This window comes from Lacerta agilis, chromosome 3 (genome assembly GCF_009819535.1).
Source record: "Lacerta agilis isolate rLacAgi1 chromosome 3, rLacAgi1.pri, whole genome shotgun sequence".
Taxonomy (NCBI): Eukaryota; Metazoa; Chordata; class Lepidosauria; order Squamata; family Lacertidae; genus Lacerta; species Lacerta agilis.
Window position 1 is genome coordinate 48461115 of NC_046314.1, and position 21921 is coordinate 48483035.

At 40.9% G+C, this 21921-nt stretch overlaps 1 protein-coding gene across 3 annotated transcripts in view; it reads right to left on the reverse strand.

The window, feature by feature from the left end:
- The window catches only part of SESN1 (sestrin 1), a 44710-nt gene that overhangs the window by 22112 nt on the left and 677 nt on the right, over positions 1-21921 (reverse strand). The window lies entirely within an intron of this gene.

The window sequence follows — 21921 nt, forward strand, 5'->3', positions numbered from 1 at the left end:
CAAGGGACAGGAGGAGTGTAACCTGTTTCATAGCTAGCAGGAAAATGTCTCCAATAGTTGCAATGCTGAGCTCCTTGAGATGTGCATACATTGTTAAAAAGTGTTGAAGCAGTTTTAACAGCATTTGTGAGAATTTATTTTTTATACCTCCATACACCCCTGCTGCATCCTTCCTATTTGTTTATAAGCAAGCCAAAGCTTACAGGAGAGAACAAAAAGTTTGAGAAATTAGTTGTTTTCCAAGAACCGCATTAGGAAGTCAGTCACATAAGGGGCTAAAGATCTTCAACTTGAAGAATGTAAAGTGTATTACCAGACACATATCAGACATTTTTCCAATCTTGTATTCTATAAATATACAGCATTCATGACCCTGGAATATTATTTGTGTACTATCTAGCTTTCTAGTCTTTATGCCTGGCGGCTGCTGACAAAAAAGAATTCTTTTTATGCAGATCAATGAGCAGCCTGTAACTATTTACCAGAACTACCTTTCCTTACTCACTTGCAAAGGAGAAAGCTTTATCTTTCAAACTCTCCCCAACATATTCCTGGGGACAGTTCTATCTACACACATCTCTGGATACGGTTGAGACTATCCTGCATGCATATATATATATATATATATATATATATATATATATATATAGCAATTTTGTTCACTGTGTGGGTAGCAACTTAAAAGCTAGCAATCAGGATAGCCAGTATGCTCAGAGTAACATATGCTAAAATCTTCACACATACACCCCCACCCCTTGTTGCTGGCTTAGCCCTGGCAGGAACGACCTCAGAGAGGCCTCCTACATAGACAAGCTGTTTGGTGATAACTTATCAGGACTGGATAAATGACTAAAAGTGCTGCTTCATACATTACAAAAAGTAATATGCACAGGACGCACTCAATAAAGGAAGTGACATGGAGTCTGTATATAGTCAGCCATAAATGACCACTTTGTGGGTTTAAATCATGGATGGTTTGACTGTGGGTCTCCTGCTGATCAGAAGGGAGGACACTTCCTGTTACCTGCAAGCCCACCTCAACCCAGGCTATTGTTAAAGGAATTGCAAATAGGAGGTGGGATCTTCTCTCCTATTCAAGATGCAAGAAGAAAGAAGGATAATATATTACCTGCCACTCACTCTTCTAAAGTAAGTGCTTTGGAGCTCTCAGCGTGAGTGGGTGCAGAGAGTGGAGAGTATAAACAGGCATTTTAATACTTTTTGGCCCAGAGTTTGTTTTCTTGGCACAGAAACTCAATCCAGATTAGACAGAGGTATGGCTGCCCAGTTTTCAGGTCCATGAGGTACAGAATGGCTTGTTCTGGACAGGGTTACACTCCCTGGGAAGAACCAAGCGTGTAGCTTGAGGATTCTGCTTGATTCATCATCACTTGAGGCCCAGGTAGCTTCAGTGGCTAGGAACATCTACTTCCAGCTCTGGTGGGTACGCCAGCTGCAGACCTTCTGAATAAGAATAACTTTGTCACTATACTCCATATTCTGATAACCTCCTGTTTAGACTTCAGCAGTGCATTCTTGTTGTTGTTGTTTAGTCATTTAGTCATGTCCAACTCTTCGTGACCCCATGGACCAGAGCAGGCCAGGCACTCCTGTCTTCCACTGCCTCCCGCAGTTTGGTCAAACTCATGTTGGTAGCTTCGAGAACACTGTCCAACCATCTCGTCCTCTGTTGTCCACTTCTCCTTGTGCCCTCAATCTTTCCCAACATCAGGGTCTTTTCCAGGGAGTCTTCTCTTGTCATGAGGTGGCCAAAGTCAATACTGAGCCTCAGCTTCAGGATCTGTCCTTCCAGTGAGCACTCAGGGCTGATTTCTTTAAGGATGAGTAAGTTTCGTCTTTTTGCAGTCCATGGGACTCTCAAGAGTCTCCTCCAGCACCATAATTCAGAAGCATCAATTCTTCGGCAATCAGCCTTCTTTATGCTCGAGCTCTCACTTCCATACATCACTACTGCATTCTACACAAGGCTTACCATGAAGGCAGTCCAGAGGCTGCAACTGCAGCAGAAAGGAGCAGCCCAGCTCTTTGCTCAGATATCTTTAAGGACAAGCATAACACTTGTCCTGAAGCAGCTGCACTGGTTGCCAATTCACTTGCAGGACCAAGTCAACATATTTAAAGCCTAAAGAATCTGTGTCCCAAGTACATGAAATAGTACTTCCTCCCTATATGGCAGTCAGCATTTGCAGAAGAGGGTTTTATTATGTCATTTCCCTTGGATGGGTGGGAAGTGATGACCTGTGGGAGAGCTTTTTCACAATGCCCCCCAAATTGTAGAACTCCTTCCCTATCGAGGTGTGTCAAGAGGAATCTGCTTTAGGCAATCACTGACAATGCACTTCTCCTTGGCCTTTAATAGTCAAACTATTGTTAGCATCCGCCTATAGATCATTGTATCATCTGCCCTGGGACCTTACAGTCAAGGGTAGGTAACTAAATGATGATGATGATGATAAGCTATGATATGAGAAAGGGGTTTGAGCCCTTAAAGGTTTGGTACTAAGTTTATGGTATTTTTATGAATTGTATGTGTTCTTGTGCGACTACATTGATATTATAGTGTCTTTTTGCTGATGCTTTAAAATATGCTGTGTGGATAATTCTGTATGAAATTAGCAACTGTTTTTGCATCAAAATGAGAAAAACAAGTTCTATCAACTCTGGGGATTCAAACCAATTATTAGCCTTGTCTGTGACAAAATAACTTTGCTATGCATATTCAGTTTGCAAGAGGTCCAGTATACCAGATGGGTCACAGCTCTAAATATTGTGCTAAAATGAAAAAATAAAGATCTGCTTCATATTAATCAAATGGAACTCAATATATACATTTATAAACAGAAGCTCCTTGGGGAGCTAGTTCTGAAATGTAAACAACAGTTTGTTTAAAATGCATCAAAATTTAAATTTGCCTGTTATTGAAACTAGGTTTTAAGCTCACTATGCATAAAGTTATTTTGAGCTTGTCAGCTATAAGTAACATTGTAAATATGGAAATTAATGGCAAAGTGTGTGGTTAAGGTAAGAACCAAAGAGCTCCTTTTCCCTAAATTGGTTCTTTTCTATATCTAGGACTCAGCCTGAGTGAGGCAAACAGAAATGGTGTCTTGTGATGGATATTTACAAAATAAGTAACTCTCTTGTGTTTAGAGTGTTTTCTGTATAGCTACATGGCTGAAAAATGATAAAAGCACACACAAGCCAAAGCCAGAGAAGTGAAGATCAGCAAATACATTCCAAATTGTTCTCTAAGACTGAAGCAGACCAAAGCATTGAAGCATACTATATATCTGGTCTTACTGGTTCAATGTCTTATTTGTACTGAAATAATAGTTGTACATATGTCACTACAGTCTCATCTAGAAGTAATTTCCGCTAGAGCCACTTCTGCTTTCAGAAACTCTTGTCATCTCACAACACGTCCTGCTAGCTGTTGTTGTTGTTCAGTCGTTCAGTCGTGTCCGACTCTTCGTGACCCCATGGACCAGAGCACGCCAGGCACGCCTATGTTTCACTGCCTCCCGCAGTTTGGCCAAACTCATGCTAGTCACTTCGAGAACACTGTCCAACCATCTCATCCTCTGTTGTCCCCTTCTCCTTGTGCCCTCCATCTGTCCTGCTAGCTGATGTCATGCTAAATACCAAGGTTTGAGATCAATCAATTTGCACTCCTCCCTTCCCTCAACTTTCAATTCTTGGAGGTCAATGGAGGCAATTTACATTTTAAATTTCAGTAGATTCTTTTTTAAAAGACATTTGCATTCTACAATATTTTTTATCAAATGTTTGGATCCCAGCCCCCCTAATCCTGGTCTGTGATGACTGCCTGGGAATAAAGTAGTTTGAGGACATGTTTGACTTAAGACTCAGCCATTCCAAAACCATTTAACAGAACTGTTTTAGTACTGTTGCACCATATCTCACATGATAACACTGCTAGTGAGAACAGTAGCACATTGCCTGAAAAGAGATAATGCGAATTGAAGGCAAAAAACAATTAGGTTTAAAGGGAAAACTGCCTCCCACAGTTTGGCTTATCTGCCAAATTAGGCTGCATCAACAGAAGTGTTGTGCCCAGATCAAGGGATGTCATAGTACTGCTCTATTCTGCCTTGGTCAGACAACACCTGGAATACTGGGTCCAGTTCTGGGCGCCACTGTTTAGGAAGGATGTTGACAGGCTGGAATGTGTGCATAGGAGGGCAACGAAGATCAAGCATCTGGAAAACAAGCCTTATGAGGAACAGTTGAGGTAGTTAGGTATGTTTAGCCTGGATAAGAGGAGACTGAGAGGTGATAACATATTCAAATATCTAAAGGGCTGTCACATGGAAGATGGAGAAAGCTTGTTTTCTCCTGCTCTGGAGGGTTAGAACCAAACTAATGGCTTCAAGTCACATGAAAGGAGCTTTCAACTAAACGTATGGAAGAACTTCCTGACAGTAAAAGCTGTTCGAGAGTACAGATAGAATGGACTCGCTTAGGGGGTGAAAGATTCTCCTTCCTTGGAGGTTTTTAAGCAGAAGTTGGATGGCCATCTGTCATGGATGCATTAGTTGAGATTCCTGCATAGCAGAGGGTTGGAACAGAGGACCCTTCGATCCCTTCCAACTCTACAATTCTATGATTCTAAGTTTTAAAATTTGACAAATTAAAAGTCTCTGCTGGAGAGCTCCATGGTTCAAAAATTAAGTGTTTCTATAAAAGGTGGCCTACACTTCAGAAATGATAGACAGCAGTACATTTTTAAATTTCATGATAGATTGATAGTGTTTAAGAAGCTTGTTCATTTTCCAGTACAGAAAACTGAAGAACGCTTTGCATGCAAACTGTACACAAAGACAGTGTTCTAATTTTGGAGGTTACTTTTAATTTTTAAGGTATTTGTTTTAAAGTGACTGTCATTATGGGGTTTTCCCCCAGTAAAGTTATTTCTTTTTACCAGATATTAAGAAGCATAGATAATGTAGATGTGGTGTATGCCTTTGCTTAGATGGGTATTTTGTGATTTTGATGTTCTATATTTTTTATTGATTTATTGTACTTATTGCATATTTATTTTGTATTAGTATGCTGGTCACTGCTTTGGGATTTGGGGGACAAAAAAGCCATTAAATAAACCATTTTTCTTAAAGTGCCTTTTGTATGGTTAGGCCTTTTGACCATATTTACCACCAGCTTCAGTAAAATGCAGGCAATAACAGAACAACATGCTTCTCAGTAACTAGTTTTACCACCAGGTATTTATATATATATCCCAATTTTTAAGGAACTTCCTCCATAAAGCAGCTTACAATCTCCACCTCTGACTCTAAAATATAAAAATAAAAAGTACGGTACTATACAACTAAACAATAAACCAACATAAACAGTAAAGTACAGAAACAGAACCACACCAGCAAGACTTAGCACCACTTCCTCTGCCCACCATCTTCCTGCCTGTGCAGTATTTGAAATACAGGAGGAAAGAAGGAAATGGATAGTGGGAAGGGAATAAATGTTATCGGAGAACACAAGAGTGAAAGGAGATAGAAACCGCAGTAAAGTTGTGACACCAGCATCCAACATTTTTCTACTTCTGGCTGCTCTCACTGCCTAACATCTTGCCCAGCTTCTTGGTTTGAAAGGCAAGTAGGGATTTAGTTGAAGAGCATGTTGTCTCTCTCTCTCTTTAAGCAATTTAAAGAGGTGGGAAGAAGAGAGAGCATTGATAGATGTGGACTAGAAAGCGCCCCTAAATGTTAAATCTGCTTGTATACAATGATGATGATGATGATGATGATGATTTCTTAAATTTGTTAGTCACCTTGTCTTGCCCACGACAACCCAAAGCAACTTACAACCCACCAAGCAGACAAAAAACCCCAACATAGATGCATTAAAACCAAGAGGAAAAAGAAAAACATTAAAAGCAGTCCACCCTCTTATAAAACAGTTAAAGGCCAAAGGCGTGGTTATAGAGGGAAGTTTTTGCCTGGCACCTAAATATATGTAACGAAGGCACCAGGTGAGCCTCCCTGGGGATAGCATTCCACAAGTTGGGAGACACTGCAGAAAAGACCTGTTGTTGGGTTGTCACCCTCCAGACCTTTAGTGGAGGCACATGAAGAAGGGCCTCAGGTGATGATCACAGGGTGCTTTCAGCTATGCAGGAAGACAGGGAAAGTCTGATGATTGACTGAAAAAGTGAAAGATGGGAAAGTGGTGGAACCAGGTGTGGTGAATGGCAGGACTACTGCTCCACTGGTATACAGAGGGGATCACACAAGTCATCTTTCCTCCACCAGCACTGCCCTGTGTCAATCTACCTTTCCTGATTCACTTAGACCCTTCTCTGCTTCTTCTACTCCATCTCTGTTCTCTTCTCCCACCTGGGCCCAACACATACCTATCCTACTTCTTCCGTCCACCATCCTTTATCCCAATTCATTTTAACAGTTATTTAAGAATTTTAGTGGGCAGCTGAGCTTTAAACATTTAGACAATATATTCCCTCCCCCCCCCCCATATGTAATATTTTGGATGGGTGGACATTCAACAAAAATACCTGTAAGGTCTCAATTACAATTAAGTGTACACTTATGAGTAGAAGAAGCCTAGTCTTTAAGCAAGTCATTATTTAACAAGTAAACAATGATGGTTTTATTTCACAGCAATTGAGCAAAGTGTTTTAACTGTGCAGTTTCCACTGGGAGCAAAATAGAAAGGTTAACCTGTTTCCAGCCCAATGCCTTCATGTGGGAGAGAATTGCTTATCTGCTTCCCTTTGGAAAAGCTTTGTTTCATCTTGCATTTAAATGCTCTGAGGGCACAAAGATGTTTCCTGTTCAGTGATGTATCACAGCCAGATTTTTTATTCTTTCATAAGGAATTGTAATAAAAATGTATCACAGTGATCCCAAAATAACTAAGCCAATTTCTAAACGAGAACTTCCAAAACAGGCAAAATGTAATACTGTTATGTATTTGTTCACTTAGTATTTGTTACCTGCAACTGCAAGGCAAATTAAGGGCATTTTTAAAAACAACATGCTTTACATTGAGTTACATGTGAAAATTGCTAGTAGAGGAAAAAAATTAAAAGGAATCCTTCCTAAATCAAGAGAGCATTCAATCCAGTGTATGTCTCACATTTGAGTAACACAGGAAATACAAAAAAATATTTAAGTCTCACTTGCAGGAAGGTACAAAGGACAAGAAGCTGGGCTTTGCCCATTTTACCTACTTTCATTTGCATTATTCAAATACAAGAAAAGTTATTTCTGAAAGAAAATAAAGATTTCTGTAGAAACACACAGTCTTGTTTTGATGTCTGAGAAGGAAAATTCACTCATCAGATACAAAAGTAAATGTTCCTAGAGTCCTTGACCCAGACCAACAGCCCCAAAGGAAAAAAAAACAAAACCCACGACATCTTCATTGGAGAGATGTCCACAAATCCAATCTGACAATCACAGAAGAATAACACTTAAAAAGGAAAAGAAAAGCTGCGAGTAGTGCATGGAAGCAAATACTGTAATGTAAAACGGTCCATTAGGCTCAGTGGCTGCAAAAAGATTCAGAAGGGGTATTTGACTTCACTTATGTGCAGCAGGAAGTAAAAGAGCCTTGAAAGCAACTAAAAACATTAGTTGGCTACCAAGGCCAGTCAAAGCATGTGGATCCTTGCTTATAAGGAAAGGATTGCACAACTCCGCCTTTCAACTCTCTTTTATCCCTATGATCTCCTGCTCTTGTATTTCCTTTAATATACTTTTTTACATGGCATGCCTACTCCTTTTGTTTTTTAAACCTGACAATAAAGAACATGCTGGGTTCTGTGGGGCTAACTGCCAAGAGTCTCACAGAAGATGTAAGGTGTGTGCACCTCTGTGGAATCTCAAGATCACTGTGGATGTAATTTATATGGGTGTTGTTTTAAGGAGCAATTTGGAAACTTGGCATGAGGGCAATTTATATAAAACTCAGTAGAAAAAATAGAATGCACACTTGATTTTTTTTTTAAACTAAGCACAGATCTAAGTAGTATTTGTCCCTGGAAACAACTGAATATATATAAATTGTCATACGGGGGGACTTCTCTATGACCCCTCCCCCCACATCCCAGAGAGGTTCGTAAGGTAGCAACCAGAGAATGGGCCTTGCATGTCTCCCTGACACCATCATTGCATGTCTTTAGGCACCAGGCAAAAACATTCATCTTTTACCCAGGCCTATGGCTATTAAATAATCTATGGCCTGTAAAAGTGTGGGGGAGAGGATTGTTTTTATGATGACTATCTGTCAGTGTGCTTTTTATTGTTTTTATCATTGATGTTCTGTAATGTGTTTGTAATTTTGTACACTCCCCTGAGATCTTTTGATAAAGGGTAGTATATAAATTGAATAAATAATAATAAAAAATGTTAAACACACACAGAGAGAGAGAGAGAGAGAGAGAGAGAGAGAGAGAGAGAGAGAGAGAACACATGCTATTGTACTGGCTACCCACTAGCTCATAACCAAAATTTCCTCTGTAATGTTACTTTATTTTTCTTTTTTTTAAATAATATTTATTAAATTTTTTATCATAAAAAAACAAAAAAACATAACTACATTAACAACAGACATAAAAACACAACAAAAACAACAACTTATTACTTTCTTAAAAAATAATGATACTTCCTCACATCTTGGTGGGACTTCATCCTATCTCCTCCTCCTGCGTCCCTTAAGAATACCTTTTTTGTAACTTCCAAAAATCTTATAATTCTATTCTATTTTCTAACATCAACTAATTCATTAATGTCTCTTACCTCTTAACTTATATTATATCATTGTCTAAATAATTAAACTTATATCTTATCTTAACCCTTATCATCTTATAACTAAATCAACAATCATCGGCTCTACAACCTATCTTTTCCTCAGATTATATCTAATTTTCAATCATACAATGGTCTTTTAAATACGATTTAAAATTTGTCCATTTTTTCTCCACCGCGTCGTCTCTGGTCACGGAGTCTCCCGGTCATTTCTGCAAGCTCCATATAGTCCATCATTTTCATCTGCCATCTTTTTCTTTTTTTAAAGAGCCAATTACTGTAACTTCTAGCTGCTTTCATTTAAAACATTTTCAAGTACCACAATTATTGTTAATTATTTCACTAGATTTAAAAACTAAAATTGTATATAACTTTAAGAAAATTGTAATATCTGATGTGGGCACATGCTAAGCACATTTTTTAGTAGCACTAATAATAAAATAAGATCTCGAGTAATTTCTGGTTATTAGGAGTATTAGCAAGTCCTTTATTCAACACACACTCACAACACTCACACAGGCATAATTGCAATTAGTCTGTACTTTGGGTTGTATGGGAATGCATGCACACACACAGCAAGATGCAATGTAGTTAAGCTCTTGCACAGCTTCCTATGTGTGTCAATGTACCATTAGGTCTGAAAAACAACTAAGCACTGCCCTACCCACAAAAAGCTCACATAGCACTCACCGTTCTCAAAAGAAACACACTTATTCATTCCCCTCATTCATAGCCAACCCACCCAAATAATTTGCAAATACTGTAATTATGTTTGTTTGAATATGAAGTGTTGCATAAAAGGTTTCACTGAAACGCACAGAAGATTCTATCTTATTTTTAGGGGATAAACAGATTCCAGAGGTGTGATCTCCTCCAGCCAATCACAAAGCTAAGACACAATGCTGCCATTTCTCCATGTCCTATTACAGCAAAGGGTGGCTTGTTTTTCTGCTTTTGTCTGAGATCTTAAATGATGAATGGCTGCTTCGGGGAAAAGATCAAGCTGTGCAGCTGAGATTTATTATGAATAGTCGATGGAACAAACAGCAAGTGTCAGAGTAGAAAACATGTTCCTCTCTACTGTTTGTATCTCTCTTAACCTAAACTTACAGGGCCAAATTAGGCAGGATAGCAGACGACTTCTAATCCGGTTTGCTGTTGAACATCTTAAATTTTAAGAGTCTAAAAAGTGGAAGGGGGGGCGCTGAAGAACAAAGTGAACAAGCAGGAGGAGCTGAAGCCTCTGCCAGCTCTTCCTCCACAAAACTATTTTAGAAAAAAGAACCCACACTCACACGTCTCTGCCTGATGTTCAACAAACATTATGGCTTTGCAAAAAAAGAAAAAGAAAAAAAGAAGAAGGTGGTATATTTTTCTTTAAGCTGGGATTCCATAACCAGAAACGACCCCTACCAGGAGAAAAATGGCTAAAAGCAAGCAATTGTGGCTGGACAAATGAAGATGTGAGAAGCTGATCTTACAGCAGCACTGCAATTTGAGTAGGCATTTACTTGAAATGCACGTGTGAAATTCTCACAACCTACCTCCAGGTTTCATGTTCCTTCTGTTCAGATTTTAAAGCACATGAAACCATCCTCCAGGTACCTCCAACGGCTGCCCGCTTCTCAAACTTCCATTAACAAATACATTTGGGAACCATACTGGGGATTTTAATTTCTCAAACCTGAGACACATGCCAAAACATGGCAGAGAGTTACAATGGACTTTTCTCTTCTGCTGCCATTCACCTTCCTTACATCAAGGACCGCATGCCCACCACTTTTGCCTGCCATTCTCTCTCCCCACTCCCGAAAACAAACCTCTAGCTTTGGTGTTCCACAAACTGGTGGCTGCAGTAGTTGTAGAACTCTTTTATAGAATCATAGAGTTGGAAGAGACCACAAGGGCCATCCAGTCCAACCCCCTGCCAAGCAAGAAACACCATCAAAGCATTCCTGACAGATGGCTGTCAACCCTCTGCTTAAAGACCTCCAAAGAAGGAGACTCCACCACACTCCTTGGCAACAAATTCCACTGTCGAACAGCTCTTACTGTCAGGAGGTTCTTCCTCATGTTTAGGTGGAATCTTCTTTCTTGTTTGAATCCATTGCCCCGTGTCCGCTTCTCTGGAGCAGCAGAAAACAACCTTTCACCCTCTTCTATATGACATCCTTTTATATATTTGAACATGGCTATCATATCACCCCTTAACCTTCTCTTCTCCAGGCTAAACATACCCAGCTCCCTAAGCCATTCCTCATAAGGCATCGTTTCCAGGCCTTTGACCATTTTGGTTGCCCTCCTCTGGACACGTTCTTTCTCCTACATGGCTCTTTATTTAAAAGTATTTTTATATAACTTTAGAGGTAGATCACACAAAATAGTTCACAAAAAGCCATATAACAATAATCAGTGTTTGGTATATTTTTTTAAAAAAAAAACAGTAAGAGGAAAATATGGCAGTTTAGAGCAAGCTACAATTGCCTCTTCTCAGCTCCCTCTGGGGCAAGATGGTCTTTCAGAAGTCCCTGTGGGGAAGCTGGGGAAAAGAGGGGCCAACACCGGGAGAGGGATTATAGCAGCTTGCTAGGCCATTTCTTTCTTCCCTGCTCTCAATGGGGCAAGCTGGTCTTTGGAAAGGATGGCAGGTCTATTAAGCTCCTATACACGCACCACATATATGGCTCATCTTGTTTCAACCCACCTAACGGTACACAGGAAGAGTGTGTTTTTGTTTCAAATGTACTGGTATATTCTCTTCTGCCAACCAGGCTCCCAGAACAGCTTATAGAAAACCAATAAGATTACCAGTATTGATATTAAAGGTAAAGGTAAAGGGACCCCTGACCATTAGGTCCAGTCGTGTCCAACCCTGGGGTTGCGGCACTCATCTCGCTTTATTGGCTGAGGGAGCCGGCGTACAGCTTCCAGGTCATGTGGCCAGCATGACTAAGCCGCTTCTGGTGAACCAGAGCAGCGCACAGAAACGCCGTTTACTTTCCCGCCAGAGCGGTACCTATTTATCTACTTGCACTTTGACGTGCTTTCAAACTGCTAGGTTGGCAGGAGCAGGGACCAAGCAACGGGATTCAGACCACCGACCTTCTGATCGGCAAGCCCTAGGCTCTGTGGTTTAACCCACAGCACCACCCGCGTCCCATGGTATTGATGTTACCAGCCTTCAAATGTATCAAACTGGGTGGTATCAAACAGCACATCTTTTTCTGCTGCTATACATGGAAGACCAGCTGACTGCAGCAGAGGCACAGCATGGGGGGTGCTGTGGGGCCCATGACCCCAGCCACAATTTTGAGAGGGGACGCAAACAGGGCCCCCCACAGCAGACTCCTTCATCAGAGCCTAGCTCTACGCCAGAAGGAGCTGCGCCTTGGCTGCAGCGCATGTGGCCTGGTGCAGCTCCACCCCCAGGTCATGCCTGACCTGGGGGAAAAGAACAGGCAGTGGGCAGCAGTGCTGACACCCACCCACCTCGGCCATGGCACACCTGGTGCCTGGCCGCAGCAGCTCTGCCGCTGGGTCACTTCTAAGCGGACAACGGAGAGCAGCTCTCCTCAGCTGCAGTAGCACTGCTGTCAGGTCAGGCATGACCCAGTGGCAGAGAGGAGGAGGAGAGTGGGCAGCAGCTTCCCACCCCTCTCCTAACCCTGAACTCTGGCATGCAGAAGGTGCCCTCCGCACACCCCAGGTAGCACAGGCATATGCTCCACCGCTGGACTGCAGTCAGGCAGATGGAGATGCTAGGCACCAAGGATGGCTCCTGGCCATCTCCATCCAGTAACAAAATGCGACTGGTGCCTGGCTAATTTTGAACGCTGGTCCAAAACCTGATGTAGCCAGTTGGGGGACCCTGTGGAGTAGATTGAGAGGGTGCAGAGAGCTGTGGCAAGGAAAAGGGGAAGTCTCATCATGTCCAGCAGTGTGATGTCATATCTTACCCCACATAGGCAGCACACTGCAATGTATTTCTGTTTATTTGGAAGTGAAATGTATTTCTTCAACAATGACGTCTAATAAATGGCTTTCCCCCCCATTGCACATCTTTTTACATCTATAAAATGTAAGGGGCCAGCCCTCAAACATCCAGCTGATCCATGCCCTATTTGCCTCAATGGCTTGTGCCAAAGGTGTTCCTGCAGCTACCAGCTGAAGGGAACAACAACAGTGTTGTATAACAAGTATAAACAAGTTTACATGCTTCATAGTTGCTAAACTGAATAAGGCACGGCTATTAAGAGCAGTGGAAACAGCTTTTATTTTCGTAGTTATTTTATTACTAGAAGTCACAGACTGAAAAGTCCACCAATGTTAAAATTCACAAAACTATAGTAGAAGAAGAAGAAGAGTTTGGATTTGATATCCCGCTTTTCACTACCCGAAGGAGTCTCAAAGCGGCTAACATTCTCCTTTCCCTCCTTCCCCCACAACAAACACTCTGTGAGGTGAGTGGGGCTGAGAGACTTCAGAGAAGTGTGACTAGCCCAAGGTCACCCAGCAGCTGCATGTGGAGGAGTGGAGACACGAACCCGGTTCCCCAGATTACGAGTCTACCGCTCGTAATTAGGTAATTAGTTAGGAATATTGTCCTATTTTCTAGGTTCCAAACCTGCCATAAACCACAACACTTTTCTTTTTAGAACTTGAGACCACCCCAAATCTACACTTCTCTTTATAAAGGTTACTGTACCAACTACTTTCCACAAGCAAACATTTCACTTCGTCAGAGAATCTGTGTCCTTTTTGAGTAACAAGTGTACTTTTATTGACCTTTGCCGGGGAACTCGGCTCAGACAGTGTTTCCCATATTTAGTTTTGCCGATATTTTGGGGAACTAAAAGGACTGTGTAAGCAAAGTCTATACACAGAACTTGTTGCAAGACTGCAACTTTCATATTTAATATGAAAATGTATTAACTGTCTTTAAAATATGAGCACCAATTTATCTCAGGGGTTAAGCATTGCTACCTGCAGAGTAGACCTCTTGGTTGCTCACCCCCAGCTGTATCAGATTGCATCTTAGCCTGCTTCCTGCAGCTGTAGGCTAGACAGAGCCTCCATAAAAGTTGGCGGAACTGACTATACATATGGAAGTACTTTCATATACCTTTCACTGCAATGATCCAATTTCCATAAAGCTACCTTAATGGCAACTTAGGTTGCAGCAGTTCCTTGCACTTATGCAAGTTTTCCAGCTGAAATGCAATGGGTGTCACTTTCAAAATACCGGGTAAGCCATTATAAGGAAAACCTGAAACTAGCTCACATCTAATGAACACAGAAGTTTTGGTTAAAAATAATGAAGTCACAGTGCCCCCAAGTGAGGGGGAAGGAGAAGTAAGCAGAACTGATACAGCAATAAGGATGTCCAGACCTTCAACATGCAACTGGTGCAACTTTTCTGTTCAGCAGGTACTAATGCATGTCTAGATCACATGTCCAGTCCTTGGCCTATCTAGAATAATGTCACGCTTGGATTTAAGGGAAATTAGTTTTGAGTTCACTTCTTTTGTTTTGATTTTCTATCACTTATTTAGATTTGAAGGTGGTGTTAATGTGCTGGATTAGCCCAGCATGCCCCCAAAGTCACTCCCTTACATCCAAATCATGGTGTTCATCATTGGACAGGGATATCCTCTTTCCTGTACTATCTATGTGCTTTTGATGTCTGCCCCTATAATTCTAGAAAGTTTCCCCCTGAAGACTCCAATCTGAGCATGGTTAAAAGCATATAAGTATTTTTAGATTAGCTGTCTGTTGTCATAGCCAAGCTGTCCTATATGCATTGGGAGGGAAGGCGGTTTCATGTGTCATTTTTACTCATCCAGCTTCTTAAGCCTGGACAGGGAGCTATATCTTTTTGAAGCAAATTGTTCAGGGGATAATTTCTGGTCATGGCATCATCACTAGTTGGTGCCGATCTTTCAGTTCCAACAAAACACAAGCTTATAACTCAAGCTTTTGGATGAATATGTGTATCTGCATTTTGTAAATAGCTTTATTTGCTGTGTATGCTCTTGTCCAGGCTTCCTCAACCTCGGCCCTCCAGATATTTTGAGACTACAATTCCCATCATCCCTGACCACTGGTCAGGCTAGCTAGGGATCATGGGAGTTGTAGGCCAAAAACATCTGGAGGGCCGAGGTTGAGGAAGCCTGCTCTTGTCTGTTTTTATATTTTGACTGACTAGATTGGGGTTGGACTAGATTACCCTTGGTGTCCCTTCCAACTCTACAATTCTATGAAAATATATAAACACAGTGGGAGCCTCTGGCATATGATGGGCCTCTAGGTTAGGTTACTTAAGTGCATTATACGCAGGGCTGCCTCTGAAGACAGCATGCAAAAGGTCAGCTGATGCAGAATTCAGTGGCCAGGTTGCTCACCAGGGAAAGAAGGTTTCAGCATGTAACACCAATCCTGGCCTGACTACACTGACTGCCTATCAGTCTCTGGGTCCAATTCAAAGTACTGGTTTTGACCTATAAGGCCTTATGTGGCTCAGGACCACAATACCTCAAGGGCTGCCTCTCCCCTTATGAGCCTACCTGAACCTGCAATCATAATCTGAGGTCCTTCTTCATGTGCCCCCTCCACAAAAGGTCCGGAGGGCGGCAACATGAGAACGGGGCTTTTCTTCAGTGGCTTCCTGTCTGTAGAATGCTCTTGCCAGGAAGACTTTCCTGGTGTTTTTGTTACATATCTTTAGGCACCAGGCAAAAACCTTCCTCTTCTCACAGGCCTTTGGCTAACAATCTATGGCCTTTTAAAGCGAGGAGGAGGTGTATTGTTTTGTTTGTTTGTTGTGTACTTTTGTTTTTAAATTGTGATGAAAAGCAGTATAGAAATTTTAAAAATACAAAAATATAATAAATAAATTTAATATTTGCTGATAGCTTCTCTTTTAACCTTGGGGGCCACATAAGGAAAACTCATCTTTTTTGTTGGGTGTGTATAGTTTAAGAACTCTTGCTCAATGCAATCAAAACAGAAATCATTTTCTTGCTTGAAGTGGAAACAAAGTTTCACTTTGGATAATCACAAACACTGAAACCAAAGCCTGGAAATGAACTCTTTTCTGTTTCCAAAATACTGTGGTTAAGACACCCTCTTTTTCCAAATGAAAGCAATAGCTAATATAAATCAAGTAGAACAACAATGTTCTGGGAAACGGGAAAAAAAATACAAAGCCAACAGACTGTTGTGACTCTAAGCCCAAACAGGAATATTTCAGCAGGCACACACATTCTTTGAATTCATTCTGATAGTTCAGGAATATAACTTATATTTAGGCATAGCTCTGTTAAAGCCAAACAACTTTTTTTCTTTGCATCTCACAAGCTAGAGACAAGGACACTTGCCTGGTTAAGAAAGTCACAAATGAAGTTAACTGAAGCAATATGCCATGCTCAAAACAATTAAGACAGCAAATCAAGTTGCTTAGTTTCATACCCATTCTCTAGCTTTGCACTTCGAAGTAAAAAGTGTGAAAACCGACATCCAAATTAGCTCTGCGCTTCATCATCACAATCGCTGTGGTGACACTGTACCCTTGGCTATATTTGCTCCTTTATCAGTTTGGGACTGGGAAGAAGCATATCTTGTTGTTTTGCATGACTGAACATTTCTCCACAATCTAGGAACTGCACAGCCCTTTAAGATAAGGGTCAGACTTTTGCCGATCACATAGAGCTTTTTAATTTCTTGCAAGGGCAGAAATCTTCCAGGCAAACTTCACACTGGGTGGGAGAAGGAAGAGAACAACAAAAACTGACAAAGCTTTTTTTCACAGGAGAGCCAGCTGCTGTGTAAACATACATTTCATTATCATTTGGCAGCAGTTCAGCCAGATGACAGTCAGATACAAGGCATGCAAATCCTATGACCTAACATAACCCAAGCTAAAAACACAGTAGTGCAGACCGGTCTTCTCCAACCTGGTGCTCTCCAAATGTTTGGACAACTCCCCCAAGCAGCCCCAGCCAGCTTCTTTGTTTAGAAATCCTGGTATGCTTAGAAAGATGTAAAAAAAGGAAAAACCACAGCTATCAATGAGTCTCTTGACTTGAGGTAACATGATACAAGTTTTTAAATTATGCAGGGCATGACAGAGAAGTTTTTCTCCTGGAAGGGTCATGACAGATAAAAGAAAGTACTTCTACACAGAGCGCATAGTTAAACAATGTGCAGAAACAGGGGAACTGCCTGTAAGTTCCATTGAGTTCAATGGGCTCTACTCCCAGGTGAGTTGAGTATAGGGTTTAAGCCTTAAACACCTTCAGTACATGGCTCCTGGCAACGTAGCAGTTCAAAAGCATGTGAAAGTGCAAGTAGATAAATAGGTACCACTCCGGCAGGAAGGTAAACGGCATTTACATACACTGCTCTGGTTCACCAGAAGTGGCTTAGTCATGCTGGCCACATGACCCGGAAGCTGTACGCCAGCTCCCTCAGCCAGTAAAGTGAGATGAGCGCTGCAAACCCCAGAGTCATCCGCGACTGGACCTAATGGTCAGGGGTCCCTTTACCTTTACCTTTACGCTACATGGCTAATATCCAGTCCCTAATCAAGTACATGCTTTAAGTTCAAAATACTTTTTTTGTGGCTCAGAGTGCCTTCCGTCAGCTTTGGTTGGTGGCCCAGCTACGCCCTTATCTGAGATCATCTTCTGAGGCCCTTCTTCGTGTGACTCCTCCTCGAGAGGTCCAGAGGGTGGCAACATGAGAACAAGCCTTCTCTGCAGTGGCTCCCAATCCGTGGAATACTCTCCCCAGGGAAGTTCACCTGGCACCTTCACTATACACCTTTAGGCGCCAGGCAAAAACGTTCCTTTTTAACCAGGCCTTTGCCTGACCTGATCTATATCCTATACCCTTTTTAAAACACTGGCTCTTTTTAGGGTTTTTTTATTGGGTTGTTGTTTGCATTTTGATTTTATGTATGTGTTCCTTTATGTGAACCGCCCTGAGACCTTTGGGTATAGGGCAGTATAGAAATAAAATAAATGAAATGAAATGAAATATATAATGTATGACAAAGAAGAACCAATTTATTACAATTTAATGTAAGCAGAGAAGGTAATGGAGATCTCCTGACAAATGAAACTCAAAAAAGAAGATGACCATTGAGATTTAGCTGTATGTTCTCATACCAAGGCAAAGTATTTTATTAAGGATTATCAGACTTTTTAATGCATATAATTGCTTGCTGCCATATATTACCAGTAACAGGGTAATCAAGACTCTGAAAATATTTTAACCCATAGTCATGTATTTTTGTTTTGTATTAGCAACTGTATTACACAAACAAGAGAAAAAGTATGTGTAAAAAACATCAGATTTGCACAAGTCATCAATCTACAAGTTGTTTTTTTAAGTATCTACTGAAAGGATAACAACAATCTCCAGAGGATACAGAAACACTGCATGCCAATATAAATCATTTAAACATAAACTTTCTTAAAATGTGAGACTCATTGTTTTTTTAAGTTGCTTTAGTATTGTTTTATTTATTGTTCCCTTATTTGGGTATTTTTAAACTAAAGAACCAGTTTATAATTGTCTGTTACTGTGATTATACATCATTATTTCCAACAAGCATATTCTGATCCCATTTTTACAATCAGTATATCAAGCGACTAAACTACCAGTCTATTAACCAATCTAAATAATTTATATAGCACAGAAAAACAAAAAAGAAAGGGATTTATAAGAAATAATTCCAAGTGCCCACAAATCTTTCATTTCAATGAAAACAACCATTAGGCCAAGACTTGAAACTGCATCTGAGGTACTGCAAATAACCACTCATTACAAAAACATACTGAAAGAGATAGTTGACTGTTCCTTTACTGAATGTTTCACTTGGAGAGGCAAAGTACCACATTAAGCACAATGCATTTGAGCTGGCAGAATGCTTGGAAAATTCTGCTCTCAGTTTAAGTTTACAAATACTCCTCTACATAAACCTTCCTGCCTGGGCCATCCTAAGAAGCAAATGTCACAGGCATAATCCTACACATGTCTACTCAGAAGTAAAAGGGCTACTCCCAGAAAACCTTCAACAGGAATGCAGTCTTAAAAAGCATTCATTCCACCAACCTTCTAAGTACTATAAGCAGCACTGTAACACTGTAGGCTTCCATCAGTCAGACTGGAGGAGGCAAAGAGTAGATCACAGACCACTGGTAGACCCAGACAACAACCATTCCTCTTGCCACACTAATAATGGCAAGTGTGGCACCACCCAACGGAAAGCATTATTATCCTTCTTCCCAATACTGAAACTGCAGAGGGAAGCAGGTTTATTTTACTTAACAAAATCTATACACTGCTTGACTGTAGCAAAAGTACCAATCAATTTACAAGAAATGTTAATTTTTTAAATAAACAGTTAAAACAAGGAATTAAAAACATTATAAAAAAATTAAATCAGCAGTGAACTAACAAGATGTCAAGATAGGCTTGCCTAAACAAAAATGTTTAAAGCAAGTTCCAAAAAAAAAAAAATACAGCACCTGCCTGATGACAATAGGCAGGAAGTTTCAAAGTGAAGGTGTTGCCACACTAAAACAGTAATTTCTTACAAGTGCAGAACAAATACTGTGTGGCACCTGTAACCGTGTCAGTTCCAAGGAATAGTTCAAGAAGTTTTGTGGTGATCCAAAACTCGGAGGAAGGCTGGAAGTTTTGGGGACAACCCTGTGACCAAAGGATCCAGGCAGCCTTGGCTATGTAAGGCCAAATTGACAAGCAATCTCCACTGTGCCATTGGCTTTTCCAGCCCCAGGTTTCCCTACACCTCAGCAGGAAACGTGGACAGCAGGAAGGGATAGCACCCAACCAGACATGATCTCCACTGGAGATCTCCACATGAAGAAAGTGGGGACAAAGCTGGCACACTTTCCTGCCCAGCATCCTTTCCCTACAGAAAGGATTGCCAGGTGGGGAACTGATGACTACAATTTTTGGCTGGACCTGCAAGGCCAGGAACAAATGGTAGATTATTAATTTCCATGGACCACCCGCAGGGGTAGTCAACATGGTGTCTCCACATGCTGTTGGACTACAACTCCATCAGCTCTGACTATTGGCTATGTTGACTGGGAATAATGGGAGTTGTATTCCAACAACATTGGTAGGACACCATGATGACCACTAATAGACCATCTATTAGAGCCTGCTGATAGCTGGGATACTTTCCATGAATACTGGACTAGGTGTAGACATTGATCTTATCCAACAGGGCCCTTCATATGCTCTCAGGCAATAGTGCCTGCTCAGGTTAGCAACATAAAGGCCCAGGTCAAACAATATTTCCTCCTTCAACTTCTACTTATGCACAGATATTATACTTTCTTAACCTGCTCACCAGACACACCTGTTGCATAAAACATACATACATCGGTGCAACATCATATGCAGTCCTTAAAAGTGTTAATGAGTTCCCTCATTCAGTCTCAGAATCAATTGCACCTCAAATTTGTCCTGTGTGTGGTCTGTTCAAGTGTTATCACCATGCACAGACATGCTGTGATCATGAAGAGAAAACACCATCCCATTTCCCTTCTGGACACCGGGCAATGGGGGGGGTGAGAGAATAACTAGGGGGAAAGTTCAGTTATATGGTCTGATTCAGACACGTGCTAAAGTGTTGAGATCCTGAGGGCCACCGTACATGAGACATTTAACACTGAGCATGCCCTTCAGTACTAGCTTTTTCTGTAATGGATGTGTGTCAATCTGAACTTATTTCCATGGTTTATCACTGTAGAACATTTAAAATTCATGCTGAGTGGATAATATTATGGTATGAGTGTGTATAGCAGGACTACTAATAGTGATAACTAACTTTGTAGCTTTACTATATTGTTATATTTATCAGAACTTCTGCCTTTATAAACCTGTAACAAAACAGAGTTGAGTCACGGCTGGTAGCACGGTGACAGAACAGGAACTATATTGGAAACACTCATATTTTAAAGCAGGCTGACTTAATATTAAGCTTAATTTCTGTCAAGTTCATTGTGAAAACCCAATGCATTTTTTTTCTCAGTAGTATTCAGTTGTCCATTTACCTCAGGGGTGGGAAACTGGATCTGTTCTGGGGTGGTGGTCAGATTTTCTCCCTCACCTTGCACTTACCAAGTTTGTCCACCTTTTGATTTGCCTGATGTCACAATGCAATCAAGTGACCTCTTTTGTCCACCCACCTTTGCAGAGGCTCCTTTCAAAGAGCTATTTTCTACAGTGATTGGCAGATCTTCAGAAACCCCTTATAAAGAACGGTCTGGCCAGGCACTTTGCAGGCACACCCAATTGGAGATCCCCTATATGACATCAGGTGTAGGGAAGTGGACATGACCTAGCCAGAATTGTCTCATGGGCCAACTGGGGAGGCCTGTTGGTCCCAATTAGGCCTGCGGGCTGGAGGTTCTCCACCCCTGCTTTAACTAAATAAAAAGGAATAAACCTTGGCAAAATATTCCAAATGGAAGAATAAAAGTAATAATCTTCATAACAATTAAAAATTGAAGGGCCCAATGACCTTGCAAAGGTTGGAGGATTTTGACCTTTATTTCAGGCAAGTAAATGAACTGCTGAACAGGTCTATGGGACCTGTTAGAATTGTACTGCAAGTGTAACATTCTTTACTTGCATAGAACATAGTTACTATCAACTGCTAATTCCAATAGAAAAGGAATGGAGATGCAAGCAAACACATTGGAACATTCTTTTGTATATTACTATGACCAGACGGAGAACTTGCTCAAAGAGCCACTTACATAGGCAAAGGTTTACCCAAAGATGCATTAATGTTTGCTGCATAATCCAGATAAGGTTAGGGGATTAAATTTTGTCAACTGGAAGTTAATGATGTTGTGTGTGGGTAAATCCTAGTTCAATTCCCCTTAAGAAGATCACTGCTTAAATTTTCTTACATCCCTGTGCAAAACAAATTTTATTAGAATGAAATCTCATTGATCATTTACTCAGAGGTCAAGGTATGGCAGCAGAAGAAGAAACAGACCTAATCCTTGACAATCCTGGTGAAAGGATATCCAACACCAGGTCTAAGAAA